The sequence below is a fragment of the Bacillus rossius genome, chromosome 1, assembly GCF_032445375.1.
Source record: "Bacillus rossius redtenbacheri isolate Brsri chromosome 1, Brsri_v3, whole genome shotgun sequence".
Classification (NCBI taxonomy): Eukaryota; Metazoa; Arthropoda; class Insecta; order Phasmatodea; family Bacillidae; genus Bacillus; species Bacillus rossius.
The window spans coordinates 294,676,603-294,697,119 of NC_086330.1; positions in this window are offsets into that span (position 1 = coordinate 294,676,603).

Genomic DNA, 20,517 nt, shown 5'->3' on the forward strand with positions numbered 1-20,517 from the left:
CACACAAGTCCAAATTTATTCTGTAAAAATCACGCAAGTCCACATTGATTCTGTTAATACCACACACGATACAGCAATCAGCAGTCGCTATTCTCATAGTGTAAAGTTTTCTAATCCTGCTAAGTAGAGAGTATTGAATGCACTTGTACAGTTATATCCATGGGCATGTTTATTCGTGTTACATGGTTTTACATTTATTTTGTATATGGTTATATATAATCTGTGATTGTTTATATTATGTGTTGAATTTAATCTCGAAGGAAGTGCATTAATATTGTGATTTCTAAGTAGGTCTAAACGTACGTGAATGTAAACAGTTTGACATTTACGATGGATGATGATAAAACTGATTGGCCTAAGAGAAAGATAAATAAACAAAGAAAGCAGGAAATAATAAAGAAAGCCAAAGTAGCGGGAATTGAACACATTAACCATGTTGGAACTAAAGTGGGAGCAAGAGGAACTGGTAAAGACTGCAGGTAAGTGTAACATTTCGAAATAATTTAATTTCAATATTTGCTATAATTAGTAAGTACGTCATTCCTGATAAATTCATGTTATGGTGACCGCTTGTCTACGCCAAAAATTTATGTAATATCTGGATCTAATGTTTTAAGTAAGTTATAATATTTTCAAGTCATTAAATTTATATTCCTGCCAGTATAGTGCTAATATTGTGAACTCTACACAACCCATTTAAACGTATACCAACGTTTGTTTCTTAGTTGATGGTTTTTATTTTCCAGATGCAGCCGTTTTAAATGCTTTGATAAGATTGCAAGTGAACAAAGGCAGCACATCGTACAAGAATTCAACAATATGGAAAGCAAAGAAAGATGATCAAGATTCTCATTTAGCTGGTCTTATTTCTCTTCATTATATTGCTCGTAGACGGCCAAGGAAACCAGAAGATGAGGAAAGGAAAGACCACTGTGCTGCGTATTCATACAAAGTAAGGTTAAAAGGTTAAGACATTCCTGTATGCTGTGCAGCATTCACAAGCCTTCATGGAGTTACTCCTTGGCGTGTAAGAAGAATCCAAAAAAAGTTTGATCACAACTGGTAAATCGCCAAAAGACATGCGTGGGAAGCACACAAACAGACCATCAAAAGCCCCTGATAATGTCCGGGACCTCATCAGATCACACACAACCTCTTTTAAAGCCCGCACATCACACTACTCCCTACGAGACAATCCGAACAAAAATTATTTACCAGAGGATTTATCTATTGCAAAAATGCATGAAATGTTTATTGAAAACCATCGTTTGAATGTTCCATACAAACTATATTGGACTGTGTTCAATACTGAATTCAATATTTCTTTTGGCTACCCAAGGTCTGATACATGTTTAATCTGTGATTCTTTGGAGCAGAGAATATCTTGTACTGCAGTACACATAGACAAAATTAAACTCTTGCTTGAAAAATCTCTCTATTTGCAGAAAGCTGAGGCAATAAGGCAAAAAAAAAAAAACGACTGCATGGTATTAAAGCAAAAGCTTGAAATATCACTTATTTAAGTTTTGAATATATGCAAAACCTCCCTCTTCCCCATCTCAAAACTTACACTGTGTTTTACTCAAGACAACTATGGTACAATGTTTTTGGTGAACATAACTTGGGGGGTGATGAGGTTACTAGCTATGTTTACATACCGTGAAGGTAGAAAGGGAGCAAATGAAGTGACTAGCATACTTTATCTCATTGAGTTAGGAGCCACCCATGATGATCTGGTACTTATAAGTGATGGATGTAGTGGTCAAAATAAAAATTGTGTAATGGTACATTTCTTGTACTATCTGGTTCATTGCTTCAAAATGTATAACAGTATCACTTTGAAGCGGCCCGCCGCCTCGTATGTCGCTACGTCACAGCCTTCCCACCCCTCTCTCGTCTCTCCACTTTTACTTGTGAGTTTGTTTCCCCCCTCCTTTTTTCAGCTTCCCCACAGATGCTCCGACCGCAGCGCGCTCTATGCGAGGCTTTATAAGCAGCCGTCGGCTGTGCCTCGGCCTCTTAAGCTTAGCATACTTTGAGCTGTGATAAGCATGTGATCAGTTAGTTTGTTAGGCAGTGACGGCGCCGAGGGAGAGACTGCTGTGGTTTATTTTATGTTTGACAAAAATCTTCTTCAATGGACCTGTGTGGTTTTTGCTAGAAACCCCTCAATTTATGATTCAGGCAAGAATGGATATTGCTATTTGTGGGACGAGACCACTGGAATGAAAGGTGCATCTGAAATTGGTTCATCAATTCTGTTATACTTAAAGCAATTGCCTAATACAATTACCCACATCGTCACGTACTCTGACACAGCAGGAGGCCAGAACAGAAATCAGTATATTGCTGCAATGTTGCTGTATGCCATCAACAAGCTAGAAAACCTTGAGACTATTGACGTAAAATGCATGGAATCTGGACACTCGTATCTTGAGGCAGACTCGATGCACGCTACGATTGAACGAGCTCGCCATCACAGGCAAGTGTACACACCTCGTGCATGGTGTCTCTTGTTTGAGATGGCAAGAAAGAAGCCCCATCCATACATAGTGAAACTGTTAACTGTCAACGACATTCACGATTTGGAAGCACTTGCCAGCAAAGTCATGGTGAACACCAAAATAAGTACTGATGGTAGCCCAGTTCGGTGGCAGAAAATAAAATGGTTAAGATTTGTCAAAGAGCAGCTGTCCATAATCTATTTAAAGTATGAGTTAAGTGATCCCAATTTCTTGGCACTTGACACTTCTAGGACAAACAAGAAATCGAAGCCTATTGTTTGTAATACTATTGAACTTACTCAAAAATACCAAGAAAAGATAGCAGTTTCATTTGCAAAGAATAAATATCTTATTCATTTGTTGAGAACTGGTGTCATACCTGGGTGACTATGCAGCATTTATAGAATGCATCCCCAGCAAAAAAGGTTTCCGTGACTTGGTTCCACACCAGGAGGATAGTGAAGAAGAGTAGTGGAAGACCCAAATAACTTAACAATTGTCTGTGATGCTATGTCGCAGAACATATGTAGCAAAATGTCTTACTTCGTATACTTACAAATAATTGTGCAGGCATATATGTTTAAAAAGAAATGTGTGTTGATAATAAGTAAATGATTTTGTTGTTGATTTCGTCAAATGAATAAGAACTACAAAAATAAACCACTTTATAATATTCTATGTTAAAGTAAATAATAATAGTGTTTTGGGTGAATATTTGAACAAAGTTTAGTAAGACATTGGATTAAAAATAAGCGAATGTCGATGATGATTGCTAAAATGAATAAAGAACTTGATATAATATATATTATATATTATAAACAATATTATTGTTTTAAATTTTGACGAAGAAAATGGGGAGTGTTTTTGTGTGACTATTTGAACTTAAAAATTACAAAACGTTTAATGAGAAATTATTTTTGGTAAAATGTGGATGATCATATTTTTGTTTCCTTTGAATTGAAATTATAAATTCTTTAATAGAATATTTAAAATTTATTAAACTAGCATGGCATTATTACTGTCATTAACTTAACAAGAGATAATAAGTGCACATCTGTTGTATGTCCGATATTTCAATTTATTTTGAAGCACCGACATTGTATGTCTACAAAATTCATACAATAAAAATTTATTTAATTTAAAGTTGTAACTTGAAAGCATTGATACTTGTTCATCATGAACAATATACATCTACTAATTCAATAAAAATAATAGATATAGTATAATATGTAACTGGTAGTTGGGATAACAATATCAAATCTTTTTCAGTTTCTCACAAGATTCTGAAAATTGATATACAATGACTGTGCTTTAAGCCATCGATATACACTGTTTTATGTTGCAAACTAATCTAACTAACCTTTGTTAACACATTGTTTAATGCCTTAAGATTTAACAATTTTTAGGGGCGTAATTTATAATCGCGTGTGAAACGTAGAAGTTAAGAATAAAACGGAACTGTTTTGCTTCCTAACAAATTTGCAATCAGTCTGGTGAAACTTTTTAACAATAACGTATAACCTTTTAAATGAGTAGTTAATTTCAGTAAAATGAATTTATAATAACTCAACATCTTGAAAATGACTAGTTTGTTTTGGATAGCTACAATACAAACTCAGGAAGGTAGTGAGTGTGTGAACAGTTGGTTATTTTAAAGCTAGCTTAAATACTATAAAATAATAGGGATGTTAGTAGTATGGGAATGGGGCTCCGAGCCCAGGGTTCAGGGTGTGGTGACTGTGGTGCCGACCGCCATCTTGGATTGTGACATCACGGCGGCCATCTTGAATGGTTGTGACCTTGACATTTGACCTTGACTCCGGCGGCCATTTTGGATCCGCCATTTCGGATGACGTCATTTTGTTTTCTCGAACATTCCTACATCGTGTTTTCCGCCATTTTGAATTATGACGTCACCGTTGCAATTATTGTTACGCCCATCATCTTTAACTTTTTTATTTATTATCCGATTTTAATTTAAAAAAATTTGAAAAATTATAAAAAATTAAATAATAAAATTTTAATAAAAATATTTTAAAAATTCATTTACGACATGGAGCTCGGAATCCTTGGTTCGAACCCGACGAGTGCAAAAAAAAATGGCGACCGATCCTTCCCCCGTGGTGGGTGCTGGCAGACTGACCGCCATCACTTTTAACATGCACATATACAAAATTACAAAACCCACATAAACCCCCCCCCCCCTTCCACCCACGCCCCATCGCCTAAAAATTATTATTTCTCGCACATGACGATCCATCCCTCCCCCACCAACCTTTTAAATAAATTAATTTTTTTAATTTTTTATCGTAATAACCACCCCCCAACACCCTCACTACTACTGCTGTTAGATCCCCTCCCTCCCTCTTTTTTCCATCATTCCCACCCCTACCCCCTTCACCCATAATTTTTTTAAAGGTGTAAATACCGGTTGCTGGACCCGGAAGCCTTCAGTTTTTGCCTCAGTTCCTCCTCCATCGACGCCGAGTACTTACATCGTGCCGCGGAGACGAAATTTTTTTAACGTAATATTCATTTTCATGGTTTCGCTTGCCGAAATGCACGAATTCATTGCGGAAATAATAACGGGATACGAAGGAATGTCTTTTGAACAAATTCGTCAATCGCTAACTGCAACCTACTTAAGTACACTTGAAGCATTTCCCGGAAGCGAGGAATTCATTCTTTATCTACACCACCGCATACTGTGTACTGTGGAGGTGGCAATAGAGCTCCAGCAGCAGCAGCAGCAGCAGCAAGATGCACAAGACTTCGGCATCGAAGAGTGAGGCACCATCGTCGCGGCATCCTCGTAACAAATCCAGCATCATCAACATGTCGACGATGAAGGCAGCGGCGGGTAACCGCATCGACGAGGGTCGTCGGAGCCCATCGATGTCGCCATCGTCCGACACGTTTTGGACATCTTTCGCAGAGGGACCGTGGCAGCCGCACGTCCCAAACGAGGACGTCTCAGCCGTCGTGACGCGAGAGCTGCCCCGGAGATCGTCAACGTGGTTCGCCCAGAGGACATCTTTTATCAGGTACCCAGACTTAGTCGACCACGTCGTCAATAACGACGACGATGACGAAGAAGATGTCACCACGTGGTCTTGGGACCTCTGTCCGGATCCACGCCCTCACGAGACAAAAAAGTGTGCCTTGTTCGACATCGGCCAAGAAAACTATTCTTGCGTACAATCAGGACAGCAGTGCGTTCAATATAAAGTGTTTTATTACAGTTCCACGACCGACGTGTTCGCCATGGACATTACGTACTTTGAATCGTGTCGTGACGACACACACTTTAGGCTTAAATTGGATTCCAAGGACCACTTTGGTACCGTGAAACCTATAATCGCATATGACTGTACGAACCCAAATTGTGTAATTAAACTATGCCATCCGCACGCGTATTTTCCGTGTTCGAGTGATGAACTAAAGGCATCGACAATCGGTAATCGTAAATTTCACTACAACGAATAGTGCGGTGGACTAAAACATTGTAGATACATGTACCACAATGATTTAGGTTATTGTTCAAAGTTTGAGACACCTTGCTGTCGTGAACTGTGCCCCGTGGCCAGATCAAATCTATTGTGTGACACTAACTTTAATGTGGCAATACATATTCATAAGCAATGCAAAAATTAACCATCAAATACTTTATAAATATTATTTTGATGTATATTTGTTTCAGTGTATCTTTTTAATCTAAACATGAATGAAAAAATAGCAATGTTCTTTATAATTATTTGTATCTTTGTAAAAAAAATTTCATTAAGAAATTTTTCAATGTATCTCTACAAAAATAAATTAAAAATCTTATAATGTTTGTGCTGTTGATGTAACTTTAAAAAAAATGTTTTAAACAAATTAATACAAAAAAACTGATTTACGTCTACTCGTCACGAAGAAGGTACTCGATAGGGGGAGGGGGAATTGGGGCAAAAACTAATGTATGAGTAATGTATATATGTATGTATGATTACGTAGAGAAAATAAAATGGAAAAAATTTAAATGTTTGTGTTTTATCATAATAATAAATCCCCAAGTCACTATACACAATGTTTTTAAAAATATTATTTATAACTCTTCATATTTATACTTGGAAAAAAAATTATATCAGTACATATTTATACTTGTAAAAAAATTAGTTTCATCTTTATACTAGAAAAATTAATTCTCTTTAACTTTATACTTGTAAAAAATTTTTTTTTCATCTTTATACTCGAAAAAAAAATTAATTATTTTCATCTTTATACTTGGAAAAAAAAAATAATTCGTTATAACCTTATACTTGGAATAAACTTTTTGTTTATATCTTTATAGTTAAAAATATTAATATTTATTCTTAATAAAATAATTTTTTAATATATTGTTAACACGTGGCGACCAACACACATGTCCTTGAAGCGGACATCAGGTCCCTGCCCTCAGCGCAGTGTCCCTCGGTCCGGCGAGCAACATGGTGGGGGAAGATGCAGCTGCATGGACCAGGAGAGGGGCGGGAGCATATTTTGCGAACTAAGATTTTCACTTCCCACCCACCACCGCCGCTGTGGCCAAGGGACGCCAGGCCCCCCACCACCGCGGGTTAAAAGCCACAGCACTTACCAGTCGACCGCGGAGCGGACCAGCCGTGCTCCTTGCACGCTCCAAGCATGATGCATTTATATACGTATATAAATAAAAAAAATACAATTCATTACACACACAAAGTTTTATTTATACAAAATATGTTTTACACTCATTGTTACAAAAACATTTTTACACAAAAAAATCAATGTTTTAAAATATCTTTTTCATCAATCCACGAATCAATCTCAGGTCCATGGAAGAGCCAACGAATAAGGGCCTTTCCCTTCTTACGCCGTAACACTTTTTCAACTAGAAAAGTATCTGGAAACCTAGTTTTTTTGTATTTCTTCCTGGTAAAATGTGCCTGAAATGTTTTTACCATTTAGGTCTTCCAGGAAATACGTTCGAGGATACGTATTGTTTATTCTATAAACACGAAATAATTCTCCAGTCCAATTCCCTTTGTAGGGACGATGAAAAATTCCACGATGTTTCAAAATTCGCACAACGTCGCCGACATTCGCCTTTTTCGTTCTAGGATCCAGTCGCTTGTCGTTGAAGTACACGGTTCGAAGCAGGCGATTGTCCGTTACGTCCTTTGGCTTCATTTTCGTTGTAGAATGCACTGTAGAATTGTATTCACGTACAATTTTCGACAAGATATCCAACCACTTATAATTTCCGTTCGCTGTAAAATTCCTATACAGTTTATTCTTGATAGTACGAATTATACGTTCGGCAATCGATGCCTTTACGCCACTAAATGTAGAGTAGTGATTTATGTTGTACCGTTTCATCAATTCCTTGAACGAAACATTAAAATATTCTTTCCCGTCGTCTGTCTGTAATAATAATGGCTTACGTTTTTTTTTCAAAATATCCTCCATCGCATTCGTAACATGAGCAACAATCTTACGTTTCAAGGGCCTAGTCCAAATGTATTTGGAATAAGTGTCAATAACAAGAAGCCCTTGTTCACACGCGAATATTCAATCATCTCGATCAAATCAGACTGCCAATTGTCGTCCAATCCTTTGATTTTGATTTTTCGACGTGGATAATTACGTCTTGCGGGTTTAAGCAACTCGCCTGCAATGACAAACTTTGACATGATCACTATTCAATATATCCCGCTTCCCGTAATTCTTCAAGTATGGATACAATTTCTTTTGTGTGCGAATAATTTCCCGCGTTTTGCGAAGCCATCAAAAGTCTAAGTCTCGTAACCAACTCGTTCGGTTCGTCATAATATACGTAGTCCAATTTTCTACCAGTATCCAGTTTATGTAGCCCGGCCCCCACTATTTCCGAAAAAGGACTGGCTATAATTGGATACTTTTCACATACTCATAGTCCTTGAATGTTCGAGAGCTCGGATCGTTGTTTACGAAAACTATATGTGTGGTCTTTAGCAGTTTATGATATTTATGCAAGTCCTTCTCAGAATACCGTCGCGGCGTTTTGCGAAACAACAATTCGCACAGACCGCGAGTTAGTTTAATAATGTCTTTACCACACTGTATGTTATCGGTAGGTAAGAAAGGTACTTCCTTCGAACCAAGGACCCATTTATTCCTGCGTTTACGCACACCATAAGTCGTGTCTCTTGTTCCAGACGCATAAGAGGCTAGGTATTCGTTCGCTAGCAGCCCGAGTTCAGGTCCTGTGTCACGTACTTTCTTCCTGATAAATCGTCTACGCTGTACGTCTTCCGCTGTAGAATCCGCGCTAGAAGAATTAGTCTGGGACCATCCACTAACATATGGTGAAGTCGTTCATTCTTACCTACAGTATGTTGTGAAAAATTATTCGTCCAGAGCCATTGTTGTGTTCGATGGGTATGGAGAAAGTCTTACAACCAAAGGAGAAGAAAGGAAGCACCGTGCATCATGTAGGTGCTCAAGAAACTTTGAATTCGATAAGAATACAGCTGTCACTACTTCACAAAAGGATTTCCTCAATAACACACACAACTAATCACAACGCATCAAATTGCTCTCGAAGAGCTTTGAACAAGCAGGACTCACTGTTCTTCAGGCACCGGCAGACACAGACACACTGATTGTGGAAACTGCCATAGGAAACGACGTCTATGAAACACCAGTTGTCGTCATAGCAAATTTTACTGATATCATTGTTATGCTGATTGTAAGAGCTAAAGAAAACATTTGCATCAGTTTTCACATCCCTGGAAATAATAATAGAACAGCAAAATTGTTCAACATTTGTGAAATTCAAAAACAACTCGGAGACTGCAAGAATTTTTTATTGTTTGCTCATGCAGTCACTGGCTGCGACACCACTTCCACCATTTTCCGTAAAGGTAAGAAGAATGCTTGGAAGCTTTTGAGACAAAATCCACATCTCCAGAAAATTGCTTCCATATTTAGCAACACATCTGCTACTGCAGAAGAAATCACTGCTGCTGGCGAGGAATTCATTATCCACATGTACACTACAGAAAAATTATCCACCCTGAATGAACTTCGTGGACATCTGTATGCTCGAACTGTGGCCCGAAAATCTGTGACTGCTACCTTCGAGCTGGCGAACCTTCCTCCAACAAGGTCCGCAGCCTTACAACACTCGCGCAGGACTTACTTGCAGGTACGACAACTCACGTTATAAGGATCTGAGTGTACAGCAAATTTTATTGGCAATCCTTATCAGTAGTGTAGGATAGCCGGTCCGGGGACAGGCGCCAGGCGGTGGATTGAGATTGTCGGTCAGCCATATTGGATTGTGACGTCACAGCGGCCGTCTTGGATGGTTGTGACCTTGACCTTTGACCTTGACCCCGACGGCCATCTTGGATGAGCGTAACAGGACACAGCGTAACGGGACAAGTAGTACTGTGACCATGACCTTGACCTCGGCGACCATATTGGATCCGCCATCTTTAAATCGAGCGCCCCACTTATTATGAAGAAATTTTCGTCTCTGTCGCCATATTGATTTTTTTCTGTTCCACTGGAGGCCTCCATCTTGGATACAATCGACTTTGTTTCAGCTGTTTGTTCCTAGATAGCGCCAGCGTCGCTCTGTCTCATCACATAAGGCCGATGTTCCATTACCTACCATAGCTATTATGAACCTTATCGACATTTTAAATTTAATTTTTTATGAAAAATGTATTGGAAGCACTGTGATTCGAACCATCGCAGCTCTGATCTCTAGGTTGGAAAAACATACGCCTTTAACCGCTCGGCTATCGAGACATTTACCAGACTGAGAATTAAATAAGGTATATAAAAAAATATCATGTAATATTCGGACTTGTAATTTTTTTAATTTTAAGTAAAAATAGCACTACCTGTTCGAAACAGAACCACCATCTTGTATTAAGACGTAACTGTTGCAATTTCCGTTACGGCCGCCATCTTGAAAATCCGTAATTTTTATGCTAGAGATGCGGGAAAAATTCCAAAATTCATCAATAAATTAACTTCATAAAATTCTGATTGATTATATCGATTCCCGTCCTTGATTCGAAACCGGTGAGGGCAAAAAATAAAAATAAAAACATCAGATCCTTCCTCCACAGAAGCCACCTGCAGACGACCTACCACCAATATCAAGGTATATATCGTCAGCTGGTATGACGTCATGTCCGCCATCTTGTCTTCATCCGCTGGAGACCGTCATCTTGTTTTCGTCTGCTAGAGTGTGCTGGCGACATGTTAGTATAGTTTTATAGTCACCACACCTTTGACCTTGACCTTGAACTTTGACCTTGTCGACCATTATGGATCCGACATTTTATGTTCAGTACATGCTACCAGGAGCTACCACCTGCTGGAGTACACCATCTTGTGTGTGTACTCGTATTATAGAGTACATTTCCATCTGGATGATTTTATTCTAACCCGCTACAGTGCAGTAATCATTTATTACCGAGGAGCCCCCCGCAATCGTGAAATTCGGCCGCCATCTTGAAATCATGTAATAATGTAGCTAGAAAAGCGAAGAAAAATCCAAAATTCATCAAAAAAATCACTCATTAACTTACATATCGATTCGATCCGCTCCAGTCCTTGGTCTGATACTCGATCGATGCAATAATGTTTAATTTTATGAAAAAATAATAATTTCAATAAACCATGTTCAACATTCTTAAAGAGACTTTAAATCCTCTTCTACCATCATCCTACCAGACATCAAGACCACCATATTGGAAATTCGTAATTGTAATGCTAGAGATTCAGGAAAAAGTTCAAAATTCATTAAATAAATTTGTAATTTATATACTGATTGATTAGATCGACTAAGGTCCTTGGTTCGATCCCTGGCCGATACAAAAAAACTTTAATTTTAAAAAAGTACCAGAAAAGTGTAAGGTTCGAGAAATAAAACACCACAAAGTCTTTTACAAACATAATATTTATTACACAATTTCTATCCTACTACAGAATCACTTGCGAAAGCCAGCAATCTTATAAACATTTAGCCCTGCACAGACGTGCAACGACTAATTCTTAGCTCCAACAGCTCCAAATGGCTCCAAATGGCTCCAACAGCCTCCAACAGCTCCAAATGCTCCAAATGACTCCAAAAGGCTCCAAATGCTTCAAAAGGCTCCAAATGCTCCAACAGCTCCAAAAGGCTCCAAATGCTTCAAAATGCTCCAATTGCTCCAACAGCTCCATCTTCAATTGGTTCCAACTGATTCCAATTACTTTTCTTATCGAACTTGGCATGATTACTAGCATGTCTTTATTAGTATACATTTTGACTGGCAGTGGTAACGTATTTTGCACCTTTAAGTTATAAGTTTTATTTAGAAATCAGATTTCGATAAATGGTAGATACCATTTGAAAAGAAAAAATATATTAATTTATCTTCAAGTTTATACACATACATTTAATTTAAGCCATTATTGTATGTAGCCTACTTCCCTCAGTTCTTTGAGTATGAAGGATATTTCTTTAATGTTCGAATAGTTTCCTGCACAAAGCGATCCATGTAGTAGTCGTAGCCTGTCAACCAATATGTTAGGATCTTCCCATGAGGTATAATCAATCTCTTCTGCTGCGTTCATCATCCTTGCATGTTTATAATAAATATTATTATCTCTGGTGTCTATCGTTTTAACACCAACCACAAGGTCACTTTCGTCATCGTGCTTGTGATTATCTAAAGCTTGATCAGGATAATTTATTTTATTACGACGTTTCCATCGTTTTGGTCTCAAACCACCATCACAGTCTTCGCTCTTGCATGCTTTTGGTGCTTCAGCACAGTACTCAATCATGTCAGCCTTAGATGTGTCAGCACAGTCTTCGTTCATTTCAGCTTCTGATGTGTCACCAAAGTCTTCAATCATGCCAGCATCAAAAACTTGATTAGGATAATTTATTTTATTACGTCGTTTCCATAGTTTTGGTCTCAGACCGCCATCACAGTCTTCGATCTTGCCTGCTTTAGGTGCTTCAGTACAGTATTCAATCATGTCAGCCTCAGATGTGTCACCACAATCTTCAATCATGCCAGCTTCAGATGATTCATCAAAGTCTTCGACCTTGTAAGCTTCAGGTGGTTCTCCATCTTTCACATTTTCATGGAGACGACTAGATATTGGAGTAAATATATTTTCATTTCTAATGTGGTTACAACTTCCTTCGTTAGTTTTAAATTTTAAATTATTATCTTGATCTAGATCAGTAATTTTAGCATTAGCTTTTTCGCCTTCGTTCCTCTTCCGCGATGTTGTAGCCCAGTCTTCGTTATCTTTATTCATCTTAATTGTACAGGTCTTGTAATGTCTATCCAAGTAATATCTTCTACCAAAGGATTTCTGACACTGACTGCAATGAAATGGTTTTTGACAAGGACCCAAATTACACTCGCTTCTCTCATGTCGTTTAGCATTCTTTCTCAAGGTAAACACCTTGCTACAGTATCTACAGTGATGACGTTTTGATACAGCAACTAATCCCGAATCAGGATTCATATTAGTTACTGAGACTAATGCCAGACACAAACTAAGAGTTTTAAATTAGATATATTACTTAAATAGAATTTTTTAATTATTTCATCAGCGAGAATTAATTTATCTCATTCAAAGGTACTTGTTGCAAGTAGTTCTGCTTTTCAACAACAGATGTCGCCACATGTTACTTGCAGGTAAATAATAATATTTAGTTATTTTATGCGGGATGCGGGATGCTCACTAATGATCGCAAAAGGATGGCTTCGCTAGACTCCAAGGAGAAGGAAATCCTTCCTGTTAGTGCTTCTTAGATTTCTCAGAGATTATTATTTGACTGAGTAATGATTTTTTTTTTAATTTCCACCTGATAAAAATATTACAAGTGTTGATTGGGTAGCAGAAATTCACTAATTACATGTAAACTTGAAAAAAAAATGACATGCCTCATTAAGTAAAAACATCCTTCATGCAGAGATCAATTTCTCATCTGTAACCAGAAGCACTCGGAGAAAACCATCAGATGTCTAGTCAGGAATAATCAGAAGCACCCAGAGAAAACCATTAAAATATTGTCAAGAATAATCAGGAGCACACGGAGAAAACCACCAAAATATTGACGATGATCAAAGGACCATTACATCTTAAGGTATGCCGCAAATAATGTACCAAAAAGAAGTCGTCCAAGAACTCAACATGGGTCAAGGAAAACTGTTACTGTGACATATAACTTGCCACGATTTAGCCAGGCTTCAGGGCGTGTTTTGGTACAAGTATGCCAAAAAGCATTTCTTGATACATTGGGTGTCTCCAAATTCAGAGTAGAGAGGCTTTGTAAAGAACAGTTACTTAAAGGTACGTCACCGAAATAAAATCGCGGAGGGGACCGTCGTAGTAAACATTATACAGCACGAAGACAAAATGTTCGAGCTTTTATAGAGTCCTTTCATTCAGTCCCTTGAGTCACACTACTGCAGGGATCGTTCTAAGAAACAATATCCTCCAAGTGAATTGTCAATTTAAAAAATGTGGAGGATCTACAATAAAACTACTACTAACGATTCTTGCCGGACAACAAACAACTGTGCATGAAGAGGATGATGATGAACCTATGGTAGATGAAGATTTGAGAGTAGGGTGTTTTGAAATAGTTAAACATATTTTTTAGTTGAAAATATTGAGAAAATAAGGAGAAACTTCAGTAAGTGTAGGATCTTAATATGCATTAGAAATAATATTATTTTGTGTAAAATAATGTATTTTGCATCATTATTAAAATACGAGATGTAGTCAAAGAGTTTGTTACTGGTTTTCCTTACAAAACAATTCATTTTGTATTATATGCAGTTCCAAAATTCACCTCGTCCAAAGTATTGTTCCAAAACTAATCTTGTCCACTTTATTTTAATAGTTTTTATATTTGTGTATACTGTTTCATTTCAAAGACCTCAAGAAACATATTTCAATTTAATTTTTGAAATGATTCATACCTACTGTGTGTTGGCTATGTCACAACCTCTTTGCATATCAGTTTTTCTCGATTTGCTCTGTTCCAGTGAAAGAGGACAAGGCGAGTTTTGGAACTGGACTACTCACTTCTTCCGATTACCAGTGACTTGCCACCAGCTCCCGATGAACTTCTACATCACATCTCATGTGTATGTAGATCTGAGTGTGGATCAAAGTGCTCCTGCCGCATTGCTGGCCTTCCGTGCTCTATGATTTGCACACGCTGTAGAGGTAGAAGTTGTTGGAATGTAGCTGAAGACATCCATGACGACCCAGATCATATGTAGTTAGCTGAGGTATGTGAACAAAAACTATGTTTCTCGTTATTTGAGATTTCTAATGATGCCAATTAAGAATTTGTTATAGTGCATGACATTACAAAGAAAAACCTGAATTAAAAATGACTGCACAGAGTATAACATCGTACGAGATGTTTTTTGAGAAGCAGGAGCATAATTTCAATATCATAAATGTAGTAAATAATTAAATCATATGTAAAATTACTTACACAGTATAACAAAGCTGTTTATATCTTACTAGAGCAATGGCTCGTTGTAAGCACCTAAAGCAGAATATTGACGGGTGAAAATGTAATCCTGCCTTCCGTCCGAGTCATATCTGATGGCGCACGCTGGTACTTGAGCCAACATATCTCGGTAACTGTTTGTCACAGAGAAGTGTGAGATACACCGTTGAAAAGCTCAAATCTTAAGGAATTGATTTTGTGCAACTTATTTTTTGTTATTTACGGTACTTTTTAACCTATGGATAGATTTTTTCATAAAATCCATGATTTTCGGAGAATTTTCATTGTTCGATCTATATTTTTACTTCAAGTATATTTTTTACTGTGTCTGCTTATATATAACATTGGTGTGGTCCAGTGGTTAATTTGAATCGTTCCCCGTGGATGTCAGTTGATGCAAATAGTTTTCGGATGAACATTTGCGTTCTTGTGTCATTTAGGGGCACTTACGACATTATTGCACGAAAAAAAATATGACGCCGACATGTGAAAATAGGGGAATTTCAGTATCTTGTTCAACAAGGTGTTCAGTATCAATGACCAAATTTTCCTATTTACCTTATTTTTTTCAGGTAACAACCTTGAATTCCTGGGCTATATGTGGAGCATCTCCTAAACAAATGAATAAAAACGAAATATCACATAAAACAAATGTAGATCCATCAACATATGCATTTGGTCTGTCTACACTCCATGCCTGGATTCGGTGCTTCGAATGCTTGCTGCATATATCTTACAGGTTGGATATATAAAAGTGGCAGGTCCGAGGAGCAAGTGATGGATCAAAGTATGAAGCGAGAAAAAATGAAATAAAGAAAAAAAATTAGAGATGAGTTGGGTCTAGTGGTTGACACGCCAATACCCGGTAGTGGAAACACAAATGATGAAAATACTGCCAGGAGATTCTTAAAAAATGCACGTTAAGTCGCATCTATAACGGGAATTAATGAAACCCTTATTAATCACTTCCGTGTTATCCTGGAATCCATATCAAGTGGTTACAGTATTAATGTTGAGGCGATTGAAAAATATACTGAGCAGACCCGAAAAATGTACTTGGATTTGTATTAGTGGTTTTATATGCCTGTCACGATTCTAAAACTCTTGGTACATGGTCCTGCCATAATCGAATCATGTTTATTGCCCATTGGACAGCTGTCTGAAAAAGCCCAAGAAGCGCGGAATAAAGACTGCAGGCGATTCAGGGTAGGGTATACAAGAAAAACATCGAGATCAGCAACAAACAAGGATCTGCTTAATCGCCTGCTGATTTATTTAGATCCAGTTATCTCTGCTCTGTCCACCAAGGAGAACAGGAAGATTATCTTCTGAAGTATTGCGCTTGTTGGCAAATCCACTTCCGCAAATCACCACAGTTAGTGCAAGATCGCGAAGTGCAAGTGATACAAATGGTATTGAAGAGGACATCTGAATAGTGTGTTGAAACTAGTCAGTTATTTGATAACTTACTTAAATCATAAACTATTTTAGGTAGCCTACATATTACAAGGATATGACATTAATTCTGTGTAAAACATCTGTATAATTTAATTTAAACTTTTTATGTAATAAGTGTTTACACATGTGATGTTTTAGGCCCTGCCTTTGCTCCAATTCGCCTCACTGTTACTAAAATATTTCCTCTAGCATCTGTAAGAAATGTTTGTGTTAATTTGATTTTATATTTTTAGTTAAATACTTAAAATTGTGTGTAGTCATATTGATGACACTTAATAGCTTTATTTGAATATTAATTTAAGTTTAGCATGCTTTAAAATTTGTTGCGTTGTGTTGTATTCATCAGTGGATAATTAGAAACATTGCTTGAAGTATTTATATATTAATTTTCAAACTGCATGAAAAAATACACCTGCTCTATAATTAAGATCAGTGTCACTTAAAATGACTGTTGTTTGGTGATATTTGCACATTTAAAATATTTTATGTAAAAACTTTGTTAACTTTAAAGGATGGCAGAAAAAATATTCTATAATTATAAATTTAATTTTATAAAAAATTAAAAACCTTGTACTTCTATAAAAACATTAACTAAATAATTTTCATTAACAGGTAAAGGCTGGTTCGAAAAAAATATATATACGTTGTTTTGCAAAGTAAATGAATTTCAGTAATGTAACCCTGTATGGTCTTCTATAAATATTATAAATTTTGCTGCCAAAATTGCCAGAAATCAATAAGTTAACTAAAAAATCATTAAAACAGCAAATAAAAGCAAAAGGAAACATCATTGGCTTGAGTTTCGAATTTTGTCCCTCCAGAATGCTCATATTGCACACTGTGCGGCGGCTTGACGTCATACGTGACGTGACGCTTACCTCTCCATCCCCTGCTAATTCTTCACGGCTCATCCCTCCCAGAGCCACAAACCGTGTAAAAACACCCCCCCTTTTCCAACTAACATTTCAACACATTCCCTCCCTTATTTCAACCTTCTGCGTGAGAAACTGTCAGCATACTCCTCCCCTCCCACACCGCGTGCGACAAAAGCCAGGTTGTATAGTACATTCTCGGTAAAATAAATATTTTTATAGGCTTATACGACTGACCTTCGCCGTTAATAAATATTTTATAAGTTATTATGAAACATTTTGTTTATTAGTCACACAGCAGTTTCTGCTGAAAAATCACTAATACCTCGAATTTTATTGAATAGAAAAAATTAGCAGGGCCGTAAATATATTTATTTTACTGCATAGTTACTTTTCCATCTCCATTCCAACGTGTTTTTTTTTTACGCTGTGAAGGGACGTGGAAAAGATAATTGCTTGAGCTGTCAAAATAAACATCGCTGACGGCAAGGGCGGGAGCGCATCCTGTCGGTCTGTCGCTGTGATTATCTACTCCAAAAACATGTCACAGCATTTCAGGATAGCATTGTTCTTATATCTTTCGTTTATAGCCGAATGTTTTCTACCTGACCCACACAAGTTCCTTCGCCACGTTTTGAACGAAAATAACCACCAGCCGGCTAGCACAGCCGAACTCGCGTGACGCGAATTTACTTAGCGTGAGTATTTATCGGAACCCATTGTTCGGGGTATGCGAGTCCGAGGTGTATTAGAAAAGGTGCAAAAAAAGTCAACCATTAAAACTCAAAAAAAAAAAAATTATTAAGCGTTCAGTAGGCAGAATAATGACCTTGTTGAAAAATAAACTTTGCAAAATACATTACTGTATAACAAGTTACCATTTTTCTTCATTGTTATGGTAATGAAAAAATTTGTCACGTATTGTCGTGGCACTCGAGGAACTGTTTCTGTGTGAAGTGCTTTGCAAGGGTAACAAATTTTTCTCATCACAACCTACATCTGCTGAGTATACATATTGTTCATTTTACTTTGTAAAAAAATTGCGCAGGTAGCAGCTCGCTGTGTTAATAATTGTCGCTTTACGAGGCTGTACGTTGATAGGTTTTTGGAAAACACCGAACCGCGAACTCAAGATGCCAAATGCATTTACAACCACCACCCGAGCTCGTGACAATCTCTCGTTAAATACCTCTGAGAGTAGGGTTTCAACAAATTTGTATGTAGTGCAAATGCCTCGTCTGCTACAAATACATATGGCAAAACATCCGTTGCGTTCGGCAGTGGTCTAGGTGTGGGTAAATTCAATTGGCTTTCCGGGAACAATTCACCAAATTTTCGAGTAGAACATCGCTCCCCCATCAGATATTCGGCCGTTCATTCCAACGTCTACAATTATAAATTTTTTATTTTTTAGCCAAAGCCAACAGCAAGATACTGAAAAAACCCTTGTAATTGTAATACAAATATCCCGAGTTATCCGGTTTGATAATATACATGTTTCCCATCCAGAGAGCCCACAGTATTCAAAAATTGGTGTCGAATCTCGAATTCTTGACCAAATTCTGCTGCAGTTGTAGGAAACTGAAAACAAAAAAATATATATATTACATTAAAAAAGTTAAAAGTTAAGAGTTTTACTAATGTACATAGTTCATTATTACATTAGCTGTAGCTGTAAAGTTATTTAGTGAAAATTAATAACATATTTTAAAATGTCTACCAGTATTACATTCATTGTATTATTAAATTCAACCTCTTGAGTAGTAAAGTTTGGGGGCTCCGGGCGCAGGGTCCAGGGTCCGGTGCCGGGTGCCGAACCACCATCTTGTATTGAGACGTCACGGCGGCCATTTTGGACACAAAAATTCGTCAAAAATGACTCAAAATGACTCAAAAATTATCATTTTGAGGAAAAATTCCTCGTTTTCTTCCACGAAAATTCAAAAGTTAGGATTTCGAAAAACCTCAAAATACTTTTGCTTTAGAAAGAACTCAAAATCCTAAAAGAGTCTTAAGCATCCTTGTCTACAGCCTCCGATAAGCCTCTTTTAGGATTATGACATCACAGTTTCAATTTACGTTTTGCACACCATTTTGAAAATCTTTATTTATTATCCGATATAATGAAAAAAATTTAAAATTTATAAAAAAATTAAATATGTAAAATTGTAATAAACATATTTAAACAAAACATACATTTTCGACATGGGATTCGGAGTCCTCGGTTCGAACATGGTGAGGGCAAAAAAAATGGCGACTGATCCTTCCCTCATGGTGGCTGCTAGCAGACTGACCCCCACCACTGTTTTCATAGCATATATCATCAGTTAGCATGATATAAATTCCGCCATCTTGAAAATACGTAATTTGAAAGCTAGAAAATCGGGAATTTTTTTATAAATCATTAAAAAAAATACATACATATATTAATTAAATTTAAATAAAAATCTTTAAAAACACCCTTGCACTTTTCGTTACGGTCACCATCTTGAAAATCCGTAATTTAAATGCTAGAAATTCCGAAAAAATTCCAATAAATATTCTAAAAATCACCTATTTTAAATGTTTAGTTAATCAAATGATTTCGGTCCTAGGTTCGATTTCCGTTGAAAGTAAAACAGTAATTTATTAATGATTTGAAAAATTCTCAATAAAAACTAATAAAAATGTCTTACGTCACACACATCGATTTGAATTATGTCACCACTGTATAAATTATCGTTACGGACGCCATCTTGAAAATCTTTATTTACTATCCATTTTTAATGAAAATAAGTTCAAAATTCATCAAAAAATTAACTTATTAGAATACTGATATATTAAATCGATTCCCATCCTTGGTTCGAAATGGGTAAGAGCAAAAAATTTTATATTTAATATAAAATATAAAAACAACAAACCTTCCTCCATGGAAGCTACCTAGACTGACCACACACTACCAATACCAAGGTATATATGGTCATGTGGTATGGCATCATGTCCGCCAACTTTCCTTCGTCCACTGGAGGCCGCCATATTTTCGTCTGCTAGAGTGTGCTGATGACATGTTAGTATAATTTAATGTTCACCATACCATTGACCTCGATTGTTGGCATTGAACTTTGACCTTGACCTAGAAATTTGACCTTGACATTGAAAT